The 15,536-nt window shown below is 46.7% G+C and overlaps 1 pseudogene; it reads left to right on the top strand.

The window, feature by feature from the left end:
- The first annotated feature begins 4,595 nt into the window (after positions 1-4,595).
- Positions 4,596-14,697, top strand: LOC119176687 (uncharacterized; annotated as a pseudogene).
- Positions 14,698-15,536: the final 839 nt, after the last annotated feature.

Below are 15,536 nucleotides of genomic sequence, written 5' to 3'. Positions count from 1 at the left end.
TGGCTATGTAGGTCTGAGGCCATGGCGGTATTACAGGAGAGCTGTTATGCCCGCCGTTTATTCGCAATTTGTCAACATCATGCCGGTGTGACCACGTCAAGCCAAGTTAAGCATAGATTTCCATAGTTAAGCTAGTAATATTCAAGCTTAATTAAGCCTAGTTGAACATGGTAATACAAAGCAGCTCACTGTAAATAAATGAATTACTCAAAACCTGATTAAGCCTAATGAAGATGACTTGGATTCCGATATGCCGAATCATGTCGAGCTCGGCAAGACAAGACGAGCTAAACTAATGAAGGCTGAGCCGCGATATCACTAATTAAAATAATTAGATAATCAAGTCTAAGTTGACTTGACATTGAAACCAAGCCTAGCACATGTTCATTAGGCAATTAGACTGATTGCCTAATTTAGCTAGTTGTTTTATAATTAAGAATATTTTGACGTGGGATGAAATCCGGGACTAAGCTCCGAACTCACAATTCGGCCAAATAAGGTAAATAACATAATAATACTAATACAGATAGATAACCTAATTGTTACTTTGTTGCCAAGTGATTATTTACCAAATTTGACCGATAATTAATCAAAATACCCATTCTTCGCAATGTGATCAATTGAACTCTTCATCCATAGGCGTGTGAATGAACGTGTTCTAGTCAAGCCAGATACAGCTAAGAGCCGACCAAGCTCTCCTTTGCTCCAGACTACAACTCATAGCTCAGCCACTGATAATGATTTGAGCTCGTTCACTGATGGGCGCAGGATACATCAGTATAGGGCAACGAAAATGCTGCCAAGAGGTTAATTAGGTGTGATTTATGAATGGTCCACCATTAGTCTTTCCTGAGCAATCGGCCAAACAGGACAATGTGTTTATGCACCCTCGAGAACATTGAGATATATTAAATATTGCGCGCTCATTTTGCATCGCTTTGGAAGTCGTAAATAATTTAATGCCATAGTAAAGCGTTGCTCTAAAGTGTAGTCCTTTCACTTACGAACCTCGACAAGACCAGCATAGAGGAATATATCAAGGTGGGGTTATGGGGTGTGTCGTCTCTAGGCCACCACGACTATACGAGAGATGCCGTAAGGGAGGGTGCCAAATACCCGGGGTTTTTCAACGAGCAATGGCTGATTGATTGATTTATTGATTTGATTGATATGTGGGGTTTAACGTCTCAAAACCACCATATGATTATGAGAGACGCCGTAGTGGAGGGCTCCGGAAATTTCGACCACCTGGGGTTCTTTAACGTGCACCCAAATCTGAGCACACGGGCCTACAACATTTCCGCCTCCATCGGAAATGCAGCCGCCGCAGCCGAGATTAGAACCCGCGCCCTGCGGGTCAGCAGCCGAGTACCTTAGCCACTAGACCACCACGGCGGGGCAAACGAGCAATGGCGTCACGAAGTACAAGGGTCATTGCAATTGATGCCCTTTACACCCTCCATGGCATCGTTATCCTCCAGTTTTCGTTGAAGTTTTGTCTAACAAAGAAACGAGCCCCCCCCCCCCCCCCCCCCAAAGACCTCCTGCTTTCATACGGGTCCTTACATGTAGCATTTTGCCTCCATCTCAATACGGCCGGGATCGCACCCGCGTCTTTCGGGTCCGCAGCCGAGCACCGCAACCATTGGCCACTATTATCAGAGGAACAATAGCGCCACTCCGCGTCAGCAATCCTTGTTGCCACGTGACAGCGAACTACAACAGCACGCGTGCCATAGATGTTAATTGCTTAGCCATTCATGACATGTGCAATATACTTATAATCGCTTCGTGTATACTCCGTTTCATTCGTCAGGTGCGACGCTGGGGAAACTAGCGAGACTTCTTGTAGTCGATACGTTCGGAACAAGAAGTAGTTCGATGTTCTTACCACCAAAAGTCCATTTTTTTCGTTATTGGAGCGAGAAGCAATTAAAGATATTATGTGCTCTACAAACAAAAATGCCGTAGAACGTCTGTTATTATGTGGCTGTATATCTTAGATTCCCCGTGACGTCACACACAGGCTCTCTATTGTGGGTACGTCACAATGGTGGCCACCTGGACGTTCAGTGTCAGTGCAGGATAGGACACCACAGGGTCTTCGGGCACTCACGTTCTTTTGTGCTTACCCGTTTTCTTTTGTTCGCAGTGGCGCCAAATGGTATCACAAAAAAAAAACGCTAAGGTGCACCGGCAGTAATCGGATGTCGTACAAGCGATCATGAAACACGCGGAGTTATACGTTTTGCTGGCCGAAATTTTTGCATAGCTTCTACAACGCTGCACCTGATGTATGAAACGCAGTATAGTAAATATACGAATTACGAGTTGGCGCTTGTGCTGTAGAGCACCTCTCATCTCTCGTTTCTGCGGAGTTATATTGTTTATTTTACGATGCCTTGTACGTCTGCTGAGCTTCATCGTTAAGGATGAAACATTGAGTGCGAGGCCCACCACAGGAGTTGTGAGCGCTGCAATCGATGTGACGTGCAGGGTTAGATCACGTGACCTTGCTATGCGATGCTCAAGGGAAGCTAATGGTTGAACGCGCTGCGATTTCTGAATTGCCCTCTTTGAACAGCATTTTTTTGTTCTTCACGTGAGCCGACCTCTAAACTATTCAAACAGTACTCATTAAAAGAAATTGCAGTCTAACTCATAGGTGGCATGGTGATTTACTGCTCCGTTCCACAGTGCTCAACGTACGTACGCGCAGGAGCCAGGCGTGAGCTTCCACTTCACCCCCCCCCCCCCACCAAAAAAAAAAAAAAACTGCGGAATGCATGACTTGTAAATCTTTGAATGGGTAAAAAACCGAGCTCCTACGCATGTGCGTGCAGCAAGCATTTCAGCGAAGATGACTTTGTGTACGGAGTCAGAGCGCGAATGTTCGGTGGGTAGTAGACGATGTGATACGATCGTTTGGGTACAGTGTTCAACGACTGATGCGCATTGTTAGGACTGGATGGCAGACAGTGTCTTTTACGCCGCTGGTGAGTAGTAGCTGTTATTAACGATTGGTGGAATACAGTCAATATGTATCGCACTCGCACTTTTTTTGCGATGCAAAAATGCTAGCTTGGAGACCCCAGCGCTTGCCCGCGGCGCAAGAAGTGTGTTTCAATCACTTTACGTGCGCTGTATGTTGGTCTTAAACCATTAACATATTTCTTCCACGTCAGGCTGGAAAAAGCGTTGCCTTCAACCTGGAGCCGTACCGTTGAAGAATTTACCGGTACGCCCTTTGGATCGTACGCGCATTGAGCGTCGCCGAATCCAGAAACATCAGAGTGGTTAGTAAAGTTTTAATTTTTAATTAGTGAGCTACATTGTGTCATGCTTGTCAAGCAATTTACTTATGCTGAAAGTCTATACGTGTACACCACCTCGATGCTCCGAATGACTACTTTTTATGTGTGTGGTTCTGTTTCGGTGTTTCGGCCTGTTTACTGATGCGCGGCCAACAATAAGTAAGAATGGCAGATTTAGAGAAATATATTCCCTTCATTTGTTAAATCAACAGTTTCAAATACGAAACCGAAATAATGATTTTCCATTAGTAGTCAAGCTGAAATGTGAAAAAGTGTGAAGTTTGATGCCTACATCAGCTTTTGGTTTGTAAGTATCGCTTGGTATGTTCTTTGGTAAGAATGCTTACAATGGAATATCAGGACACTTTTAAGCAGTTTGTTTAGACAAGCAACGTTTGCACGTTCATAAGCCATCGAGGTGCATGCTATCACAATCATGAGTGTTTGTGTTTACGTTATTCGCGCCCTAGTCAAGTACATTTCAACACAGGAGCAGAATTAAGTTACCATAGATCAAAGCACCTTTTCTCGAGTGCTGTCTCATCTTGAAAAATGGATGGCTTGTCTCACAGGTCCAGAAAATTATTGTGTGAATGTAACTGGTCAATTGAAAGCTGCAGTGGAGTGGAAGAGCTTCATTTGTGTACAGTCATTGTCACGATGCTTAAAAAAGAGAGAATGCGAGCCAGTTGGTCTCTATTCATACTTAAAAACAATGCGAAGTAGACACAGACAACAATACACACCCGTGTCTACTTTGTGATGCTTTCAACTGTGGGCATATCACGGCTTCGAAGTCTACACATCTACAAAGCTACCTTGCTTCCTCGCATTGAGGGCCATGAAATTAGTTCATATTGCTCCAAAAAGCCAGCCAGCTTTTCATGCAATGCAACCCATGACCAGGATATCTTCGACAGACTAGGTACCACAGGGTAAGAGCACACCTGCCTTCACTGACCACCAAGATGCGAGCAAAGAATACAAGATGTGAGCAAGGAAAACATCCTAGGAGGTTAGCTATCAGGCGGCATTTGTAATGCGGCTTGGTACAAGTTTGGCAAAAAAGTTGGGCAAATTTTTCTTTCTGTTGCAGTGCATGTGCCATTGGTGACGCTACATCCGACTCCTAAGCTCCCTGAAGATACTCAAGGGGCCCTGGCACAATCGCCTGAACGCGAGACTCAGCAGCACGTTGGCACGTCTGCCTCTTGTGACCACCAAAACGTCAACAGTGAAGACGGCTTTTAAGGTTAGTTTGATAGTCTTATTGCCTGGCTCATGTTTCATTTTTCACATAACAAAGGTTTAACTATCTTTTGCTTCAGATGTTCCAGCTGCAGCACTTGCCTTCACTAGAGGAAGGGGCGATCAAGTTAACACCCTTGTCCCTGAGAGAGATAAACCACTCAGCATAGCGCATTTAAATACACAAAAAGACCTTAATGTAATCACTGGTCTTCTATGCTACCAGCTATTTTATAATATTTGCGATCTGTACACTGACAGCCGCATGATTATGCAAGCAAAAATCTTTTGCTTATCTTATGAAGATGCAGTTCTTATGACTATGTTGAAGCTTCACCACAATCTTCCATTTTCATTAGTTGGGGTGCTTTTTGGCATTCACTGAATCACAGCAGCAGATGTATTTAAATCAACAGTAGTAACCCTAGCGAAAATACTGCAAGCCGTGGTATTTTGGCCAAGCAAAGAGGCAGTTGTCGACAACCTCACCATTCACTTTAAAGGAGCACTGACATCAAATTTACTAATGCTAAGATTTTTGCGTCAGCGAGTAGTTATAGACCCCGTAGCACCGATTCGTGACCTAAAACACAACTGAGGGATGAATAACTATCACTTTTATTTATTTATTTATTTGTTTATTTATTATATCACTGGTATCTAGCCATATTCAAAACGGCCGGCAATGCCACCATTTTTAGCGCTGGCAGCACCAGCAGTGGCGCTACCTCGCGGTCACCTCCAGATCACGCCACAGCTAACCACTTCTTCACAGAAAGAGTGACGTCAGGCTCAGCTACTCCGTAAACATTTCGTCTGCTAGGCGGACACATTCGGTCATGCTTTGTCACCTGCATTGCTGTCATCGCCGTACAAAGTGTCGACTCGGGTTCAATACGATAGTCTGGAGTTTGGAAATCCTGCGACGTCGCGATTAATTTTTGCTTCGAAAGACCTTCTGCAGAACAGTGATTCCGAATCGGACGCAGGCCGTTCCATGCAGCACTGCAGAGGTGCCCGAGAATGCACGCTTCAGACATATTCGCTCGTGGGTCTCAGTTAGCTATATCGGCGTGTTTTGGCGTGCAAAGCATTAAGGTATACGCAGACGGGTCAATGCAATGTAGCTATCGTGAATGAGCATCAGCGGAAAAATAGAACAAGTTTCCTGCTTGCCACGTTCTTTTTTGCGCCTCCAGATGGCCGCACCTATCCAGCCTTTTGTGGTTAACATGGTAGTTAAGTTTTCTTTCTCGTTCGTTGATCTCCTTGATATGGATTGAAGTCCCGTCAAGGGGATGATCGGCGTCGATGAAGCAGGGGGCAGGTTGGAGGTAATGAAAACTTGAAGGTATATTACAGCGAAATATTTACAGTCATATGTACATCTTGCCGAAGCACACTCATGATAACACAGACATCAACAGCGTCTTACTCTTTTACTTAACTTTTCTTAAGTTAGAGCCTAGAACACTGTTACTACATACAACGTACTTAGTCTCACTGTTCGACCACCAAGTGGTTACGGCCCAGACAAAAGTTGCATCGTACGGAGTCGTACTGATCTATCAGTTAAGTGATTGCAGCCTCGACTGAAGAGAAACGGATTCCCTCCAGTCTTAAGCATCTTGCGGTAACAAAGAAAAAGGGGAGGGGGCCACTGGTGGTCCGCCTCAACATTCTCTCATCCAATCTGTTTCCACTCAGATTAAGTCACTCCCTACTGGGCTGACCTTACTCTCGACAGCAGCGCTTCTACAGTTTAAACAGGCGTTTTGGTACTCTTTCCCATCATGTCTCTCTCTCTCCACCTCCCACGCGCTCAGGAATTCTAACGCTCGGGAGATATCGGCATTGTAGACCCGGTACATTCATGCCCTTTTCCCACACCTAGCGAGCCGAGACGAACCTCCAAAGCCGGAAATTGAATGATTGCGCGCAGAACGTAATTGCCCCCGCAGGTAGCAATCGGCCTTTGACTTTCTCCGCTTTCCTTGTGTTCGGGTCGTGCATCGCTGCGACTTTGAGCCGATCGCCAGGGCAAAGCGTGTCGCCTACTTCCACTGAGCTCGCGCCCGGCTGCGGAGGCAGGACGGGGTCGCTTAATCCGATTGTGCGTTTGCCCCCGGCAGTGGCGACTTGTCTCTAAACCACAAACATTCCAAGCCGGTTAGCAGAGCGGGTTCGTTTCACATTGTGTGTTTGTCTCCAGCAGCGGGGGAGATGGACGTAGTTTGCATTCCAGAGGATAAGTGGTGTACAGTTAAACGGGCATACCGAGAGAGAGTCGAGAAAGAAGCTTTGTATAACGTAGCTTCCCGCGCTGTGGTCCCATGCTCAAAGGAAGCAATTTGCGACCTTGCCGAGAGAGATCCGAGAAAGAAGCTTTGAATAACGTAGCTTCTGGTGCTGTCCCATCCGCACGATCAACTTATGAGCGGCAAAACACAACACGTCCCCCCTAAAGAGTATACTGGGCTGTCTTACGCTCAGTGATACAATAAAGCACTGCCGCGATTAAGTCACTGGATTTTCCGACCACACAACAGTTGTACACAAGCATCAAACACAATTGCAAGTCAACACTACAGGAGAATACACTAAACGAAAACAAATACATGCTAAACAATCAAGTTCAGCATTGCTGCTTCAAGCAGTGAGATCACTAGTGTCTGTTTCTTGAATTGTCAATCACACAGTCCACAATATACAGCAGCACGTGGGCAGGAACATTCACGTCCCCCCCAGTTGGCATGGCACTGTTATTCTGATGGCTTCCATGAACTATTCTGAAGCCTAGATAACGCATCCGCATTACCGTTGCATACTCCCTTCCGATGTTGTACCGACACATGATATCGCTGTAAAGCCAGCGCCCATCTTGTTAATTTCGCCCCGTGCGGAGTCGAAGTTGCAAGGTACGACAGCGGATTGTGGTCGGAAACGACGTTTACTATGGCACCGAAAAGCCAGTAGTCAAACTTCTTTAAGGCCCATATTATTGCGAACGCTTCCCTCTCAATTGTCGACCAACGCATCTGGGTCGGTGAGAAGCGGTGGCTTGCAAAGGCAATAGGCTTCTCTTCTCCCTCGGCTGACATTTGTGCCAAACATGCTCCCGCCGCAGTAGCTGATGCGTCTGTGAAAAGCCAGTAGGGCTGAGATGGCTCAGGGGTGTTTAGCGCCACGGCCTCGCACAAAGATCGTTTGAGAGTCTCAAATGCCGCCTGAGCTTCCTCCGGCCAGGGTATCTTATTAGGTACCGCTTTCTTTGTTAACAGCGTGAGCGGGCTCGTCACCTCTGTATATCCTCGGACGTACTCTCGATAGTAGCCGCAAAGTCCTAACAGGCTGCGTAGTTCCTTTTTGGTGCGCGGTGGTACCAAGTTCTTAACTGCTGCTATCTTTTCTGGGTCTGGTGCGTGTGTCCCTGAACCGACAATATGCCCCAGGTAATGTATGTGGGATTGCGCAATCTGACACTTCTCCGGGCTGGCTTTCAGTCCCGCCTTCTCTAAGACCTTAAGAATAATGTCGAGATGCCTTAAGTGCTTCTCCCAAGTGCTAGAAAAAATAGCAATGCCATCTAGGTATGCCGTGGCATACACTTGATGTTGCGACAAGAGTTTGTTCACCATTCTTTGAAAGGTTGCCGCGGAATTTTTCAGCCCGAAAGCCATCACTTTCCATGCGTACTGACCTTCAAGCGTTACAAATGCGGTGAATTTCTGACTCTTTTCTTCCATCGGTACCTGCCAGTACCCGCGCCTAAGGTCCACTACCATAATGAACTGCGCTCTGCCTACTCGGAAAACCAATTCCTGAGGATTCATCATCGGGAACGCATCCGCTTTGGTGACGGCATTTAGCGCTCTGTAGTCCACACACATGCGGATAGTCCCATCTTTCTTTCCGACACATACTACCGGGTGTGCAAACTCACTCTCCGTGGGGTAGACCAACTTCCAAGTCAAAAGTTCGTCAACTTGCCGGCTGACTTCTTTCTCTAATAGTTCCGGCACCCGATACGGAAACGCCTTTTTTGGCTGGTGACCCGGTTCTATTTCTATTTTATGTTCATCTACCTTTGCTATACCCGGAGTGCCGTCAAAGAGGGTGCAATGTCTTTGGAACACCGCCTGTATTTCCGCCTGCGCATCAGCATCAAGGTGAGCAACCTTCTCGCTCGGTACCACTAGCTCTTCCCGCTTCACAGTGGTTGGCTGTGGGGCATATTCCACCTCCCCAAAATCATGGTCCTCATCGAAGACGACCCCAATATGACTGACTCTTGCATAGTAAGGTCGAATGTTGTTGGCGTGGACATTTTTCCCCTTTCCCTCAGATGTTTCAACGCGGTAAGAATGCTCGCGCTCACGTCCAACCACTGTGAATGGGCCTAGCCATTTAGGTGACATTTTACCGCTCCGATCATTGTCGAAAACAACTTGGTCGCCAACGTTAAAAGCTTTGAGCCTGCTGCTGCAATTATAAGCACTGGCGTAACTCTCCTGATGAGTTGCACCAGTTAGCTCAGCTATATTAGCGGCCGTCTCGAGCTGCTCCTTAAGTTGTTGTAAATACTTAGCGGGGTTTTCTCTCAATGTTGCGGGCACCGGCATTTCTCCCGTCCAAGTCTTCTGCAGTATTAGAAGCGGTCCCGTGGGATTCCTTCCATACAATAGACGGAACGGAGCTACTCCGGTTACCTCATGGGGGACTTCCCAATAGGCCCATAAAACCATTGGGATCAATTTGTGCCAATTCTTGGAGTCTCTTTGAATGACATGATACAACATGTTTTTGAGTACTCGGTTCCACCTCTCTACCACTCCATTACTCTCTGGGTGTTCTGGGGTTGAAAATCTTGGCATGCAACCTAATTTTTCCAGCATCGTTTGCGTGAGCTGCGATTTGAAATTAGTGCCCTGATCGGAGCAGATCATCTCCGGAACGCCTGTGCGACTGAATATCTCAATCAGTGCATCACAAGTCGCCTTAGCTGTCAAAGAGCGCAGTGGGATCACCTCTGGCCACCTCGTGCAAAGATCCACTAAGCACAGCGCGTACTTATGCCCTCTCGCTGACGGTGTGTCTAGGGGTCCGATCACATCTACATTGACAATTTGGAAAGGGTGCTCGGGTCTAGTGAGCGGAGTTATAGGCACTTTATCCGTGCGACGCTTGTCTGAACGAATTTGACATTCATGGCACGAACGACAATGCTCTAATATCTCCTTCGCCATACCCGGCCAAAAAAAATTATACCTAATGCGAGCTCTTGTTTTCTTTGACCCTAGGTGCCCCCCGCATAGTGACTCGTGTGTTAAGTGCATCACCTCAGTGCGCTTATCTTTGGGGACAACTAGCTGACTCACTCGAGTGCCTGCTATTGAGTCGCAGTGGTATAATAGTCCGTCCGAAATGAACATGCCGGATTTCCCACTACGCGCATCTTCCCAACATTTCTTTAGCGTAGTGTCGCCCAACTGCACATTGCGGAACTCTACTCTTTGGCCTAATGACGCCTCCCTTTCTTCATCAGTTTGCGCCTCTTCCCCGGAATCATCTTTCTCCTCCAAGGTAAGATTGCAGGCAACTACCTTTTGTTTCTCTACTGCTTGTTCCGCCTTGTGAGCAGGCTCGGCCGGTGCTCGACAGGATGCCAGAGGGCTGCTGGCTTTCAACAAAAGTTTCCAATCGTCCTTGGTCAACAAACAATCTGTGCCCTCGACAAGCTCATCAGTTAACGCGCAGAGTAGGTCGACGTTCTGAGGCTCCGTAACCTCTCGCGGGCTATTTAATTTGACCGGTAACGTAGCTAGCCTTGCCTCGATAGTTTTACCGAAAGCGGACACCAATCTTACCGTGCCAGACGGCTCTACAACACTTCGCGGAAGCTGACTCTCCCGGATGACGGTTATCTCACTCCCCGTATCTAAAATCGCATCTGCGGATATGCCTGCGCATGATACAGGAATTAACTGCAGTTTATCTGTGCCTTCACCCTCGTGTTTCAGAGACTTCACCTTTGCGCTAAGTACTCCAGTAGGTATTTCAGTATCCGTCTCGTGGGATAACGTTACCTTTTGAACCTTCCGCTTTGGCTCGGTAGCCTTCTTGGGGTTGTTCTCCTTATCACTAGCCTTCGGGCACTCTTTAGCGAAATGGCCTGAGCCGTGACATAAGTGGCATTTCAGAGCCCCTTTCTCAACTCGTGTCGCCGGCTTCTGCCCCATTTCTACAGTTGGTTGCTTTGAAGCACGCCCTTTCCCTTTCGCTTGCTCGAAAGTTTGGAGCACTTTCGCGATCTCAGTTGGCCTAAGCCATCCCTCGCCTTCCCTTAATCTCACATACTCAAGACCCTCCGTACTAAGGCCCGATTTTATGCGGTCAGCAACCATGAGTTCTGCCATCACTTCTACCGTGTCGGCTTCTCTCACTTGGAGGTAGTAGGAGAAATAAGTTTTCACGCGGGACGCGAACTGCGCCCACGTCTCTTCCTTACGCTTTACTGCTCTTTCGAACCTCTGCAGGTACTCTGCCGGAGAAAGCTTCAGTTCCGTCAGCACTGCTGCTTTAACTGACTCATAATCTGCACTCTCTTCAGGGTTGAGGTTACGCAGTAGGTAACGGACTCGCTCAGTTAGCTCTGGCATAACCAAATGCACGCGGCTCTCGTGTGGTACCTGGTAAGTAGCAAAAAAAGTTTTTCTACTTCCTCAAACCATAATGGGACATCCGCGTCACTCGGCAGGCGGAACCCTTTTAGCACTTTTGCACATTGCTGAACAGAATCGAAACCCCGGCGCCTCTGATCAGCCGTCTCCGACCCAGAGTTGAACAACGTGCCATTGAGACGTTCCGCGTTCATTCTAGCCTGCAATAAATTTTCGTACTGAATCTGAAGATTGAGTTTTTGGATTTCAAGCTCGAGCGTTCTCGCATCGCTTGATTTCGGCAAAACCTGAGATGCCTGCTGCATCGATTCTTGCCTCTGAGTAAGCACTGTCGCCTCATTTGACTGATCAGAATTTTGAATACCATCATTGGATGGTTCTCGACTCCGATTCACATCTGCCGCTCTCGTACCCTCATCTTCATTAGACTCCATTGTTTTAGCACCCCCGCGTGTTCTCACCATGTGCTCTACACATAAACTGCCATGCCAACTAGAGAAGAACGCAAGAAATCCTGCTCACCCTTTGCTGTATGCACTGTCGTTCCCGGATCTCCTCCACGGTGCCGGAGTTGGCTGCTGTGGGAGCGTCTCGACTTTGCCGCTGGTGGCTGTTGGATGCCTTGGCCCTCGGTCTTCTCAGCGCTGGTCCAGTGTATGGTGCTGCAGAGCTCGCCGATCCCTATCGACTGCGCCAGTTGAGTTTTCTTTCTCGTTCGTTGATCTCCTTGATATGGATTGAAGTCCCGTCAAGGGGATGATCGGCGTCGATGAAGCAGGGCAGGTTGGAGGTAATGAAAACTTGAAGGTATATTACAGCGAAATATTTACAGTCATATGTACATCTTGCCGAAGCACACTCATGATAACACAGACATCAACAGCGTCTTACTCTTCTACTTAACTTTTCTTAAGTTAGAGCCTAGAACACTGTTACTACATACAACGTACTTAGTCTCACTGTTCGACCACCAAGTGGTTACGGCCCAGACAAAAGTTGCATCGTACGGAGTCGTACTGATCTATCAGTTAAGTGATTGCAGCCTCGACTGAAGAGAAACGGATTCCCTCCAGTCTTAAGCATCTTGCGGTAACAAAGAAAAAGGGGAGGGGGCCACTGCTGGTCCGCCTCAACATTCTCTCATCCAATCTGTTTCCACTCAGATTAAGTCACTCCCTACTGGGCTGACCTTACTCTCGACAGCAGCGCTTCTACAGTTTAAACAGGCGTTTTGGTACTATTTCCCATCATGTCTCTCTCTCTCCACCTCCCACGCGCTCAGGAATTCTAACGCTCGGGAGATATCGGCATTGTAGACCCGGTACATTCATGCCCTTTTCCCACACCCAGCGAGCCGAGACGAACCTCCAAAGCCGGAAATTGAATGATTGCGCGCAGAACGTAATTGCCCCCGCAGGTAGCAATCGGCCTTTGACTTTCTCCGCTTTCCTTGTGTTCGGGTCGTGCATCGCTGCGACTTTGAGCCGATCGCCAGGGCAAAGCGTGTCGCCTACTTCCACTGAGCTCGCGCCCGGCTGCGGAGGCAGGACGGGGTCGCTTAATCCCATTGTGCGTTTGCCCCCGGCAGCGGCGACTTGTCTCTAAACCACAAACATTCCAAGCCGGTTAGCAGAGCGGGTTCGTTTCACATTGTGTGTTTGTCTCCAGCAGCGGGGGAGATGGACGTAGTTTGCATTCCAGAGGATAAGTGGTGTACAGTTAAACGGGCATACCAAGAGAGAGTCGAGAAAGAAGCTTTGTATAACGTAGCTTCCCGCGCTGTGGTCCCATGCTCAAAGGAAGCAATTTGCGACCTTGCCGAGAGAGATCCGAGAAAGAAGCTTTGAATAACGTAGCTTCTGGTGCTGTCCCATCCGCACGATCAACTTATGAGCGGCAAAACACAACTAACAGTGAGAATAAGTACGTTGTATGTAGTAACAGTGTTCTAGGCTCTAACTTAAGAAAAGTTAAGTAGAAGAGTAAGACGCTGTTGATGTCTGTGTTATCATGAGTGTGCTTCGGCAAGATGTACATATGACTGTAAATATTTCGCTGTAATATACCTTCAAGTTTTCATTACCTCCAACCTGCCCCCTGCTTCATCGACGCCGATCATCTCCTTGACGGGGCTTCAATCCATATCAAGGAGATCAACAAACGAGAAAGAAAACTTAACTAACGTAGCTTCTGGTGCTGTCCCATCCGCACGATCAACTTATGAGCGGCAAAACACAACAATGGTATTACCACTTTTACGTGGATGCAAAGTCTACAGAAGAAATAAAATTCAACGATACCTGCGTGTTACTTGTTAGCGATGATATCTGACTATACGCTGTTCCATTTTTGATAGGTTAGGGTTTTGTTGATGTGAAACACATACGTACTATGAAAAGACACCCTCATTGCGCTTTTGCCGTGCTTTGAAATAGACGACTGCAACTCACAACGATTCCCCGACATGCTACCGTCAAGCAAACGTTTAATCGTGCTCTTTTCTTTCGCCTTTCTTTTAAAGGTGGTTTTTATCTTCATAATTTCACAAAATAATTCAAACCGGTGCTATGAATATCGGACGCGACGAGCGAGTTCGTTTCTGAGATACGGCGCCAGTCAGCGCCACGATAAGAACACTCAGATCTTACATGTCATCGCTGCTAGGGCATCGTCACTCAGGATGGTATTTGTATAACGTATCACACCGAACACGTAGCACTAGTGCCGTAGCCGCAGGGCAGTCTATTTTCCGTTTTTTCTCCTTAGCTTTTCTACGCTGTTTGACCTCGAATTAAAATTACTTCCACAGGACGGATGCCGTTCAAATTTGACCAAGCAGATCTAGGCATACCAAGCGATCGAATGATGGGCACATCTCGATCTTGAAATTTGATGTCAGTGCTCTTTTGAAAAATACACAAATGTACGCACAGTTTTGGACTGCATTCCACTGCTAAAACCGAAGGACTCAGAATCCCAACTACTAACCTACAGCTGGTACAAAGGAACATACACATCTAAGGATTTAGTCTGAAACACCTGGAGGCCGTATTAGCGTTTTTAGCAAGTCATATGGTGGAAGAGCGTAACATTCCTTTATAACAAAGAAAAGTAAAATTCTTGAAAAGTTTTCGCCTTCTATTGATAGCATAGTGGTCGAAAAGGGCTTTCCGATTGATTATCTTTGCCTTCAGCACCACGTAACCATGGTTCGCCCGCCATTTTTACGCAAAATGAAACAGCTTACACAGCGTGAAGCTCAAGAAAATCAGAGCATTGCAGTGGTCCAGGTTCATGTGGAGCATGCCATTCAGCGCATGAAAGTTTTAAAAGTTCTGTCAGGAAACCTCGGCACTGAGCTTTTCCGTTATATTGATGATATTTTAACCGTTATTGCTGAAATCATGAATTTAGCAAAGCCTGTTTTCAGTGCCGAAAAGTTTTCGTTTCAGTGAAATCACCTTGTGGCGTGGCTTGCCTAAAAATGTCATTACATCTTTGTTAGTGTTTGGGTGCGACTTCACTCAGAGAACTCAGTAGTGCGGTAACGTGTAATAAGTGCACTCAAAACTGTTTGCGTTGCGTCTAAGCCATGCATAGTATGCTTTAGAAAAGCTATAGCTGTGGTTTATTTTTTTCTGTTTCACTTTCTGTGGCTAGATTTAGTTTGCATTTTTAGTGCTCTTTTTCACGAATATACTTCAGCTGTAACTTTGAAGGTCTGGTGTGCATATATTTTTCTTTATGCTTGATATGTACATGTATTTTCCCTTCACAACTTGTTGTTTTTTAGATATATACCTGCACTCATTTTACTGTTTGCTGATTTGTGTTTTCTTGGGCTCAGATGCCGTTACTCATAAAACTTGCTTTCCGCTGTTTTCGGATGTGAAAAAGCTGTCATTATTGCAATATGTTATTCTTGTGACTAGCAAAAAGTTTTATCACAATTCATATAACTCTGTCACCTATTGGGCGCGAGGACATACTGTGACGCCATCATGCGGAGGCATCCCTGTGACGTACACGGTTAGATTGCTCCACCGCCCTCTCGTGCGCAGCCCGCTTTGACGTCTCCTTTTATTAATATTGTTGTACCTCACTGAACTAGATTATGAAAGTACTGCTGCAGCTTCTTCCCTGACTGTACGAAGTGCTAAATAACTGTCCCGGTAAAGCGTTACGCTTCTCACGATGCCCGACTTCCGGCGTCAGTGAAAAAAAAAAAAAACACGGCGGCTGAGCGTGCCGCCTCTGTAAAATGTGACGACTCATTTCGTGTCGAATTGAAGCA

Source organism: Rhipicephalus microplus, chromosome X (genome assembly GCF_043290135.1).
Source record: "Rhipicephalus microplus isolate Deutch F79 chromosome X, USDA_Rmic, whole genome shotgun sequence".
Lineage (NCBI taxonomy): Eukaryota > Metazoa > Arthropoda > Arachnida > Ixodida > Ixodidae > Rhipicephalus > Rhipicephalus microplus.
The sequence above is the reverse complement of the archived record's forward strand: the minus strand, read 5'-3'. Positions and strand labels throughout refer to the sequence as shown.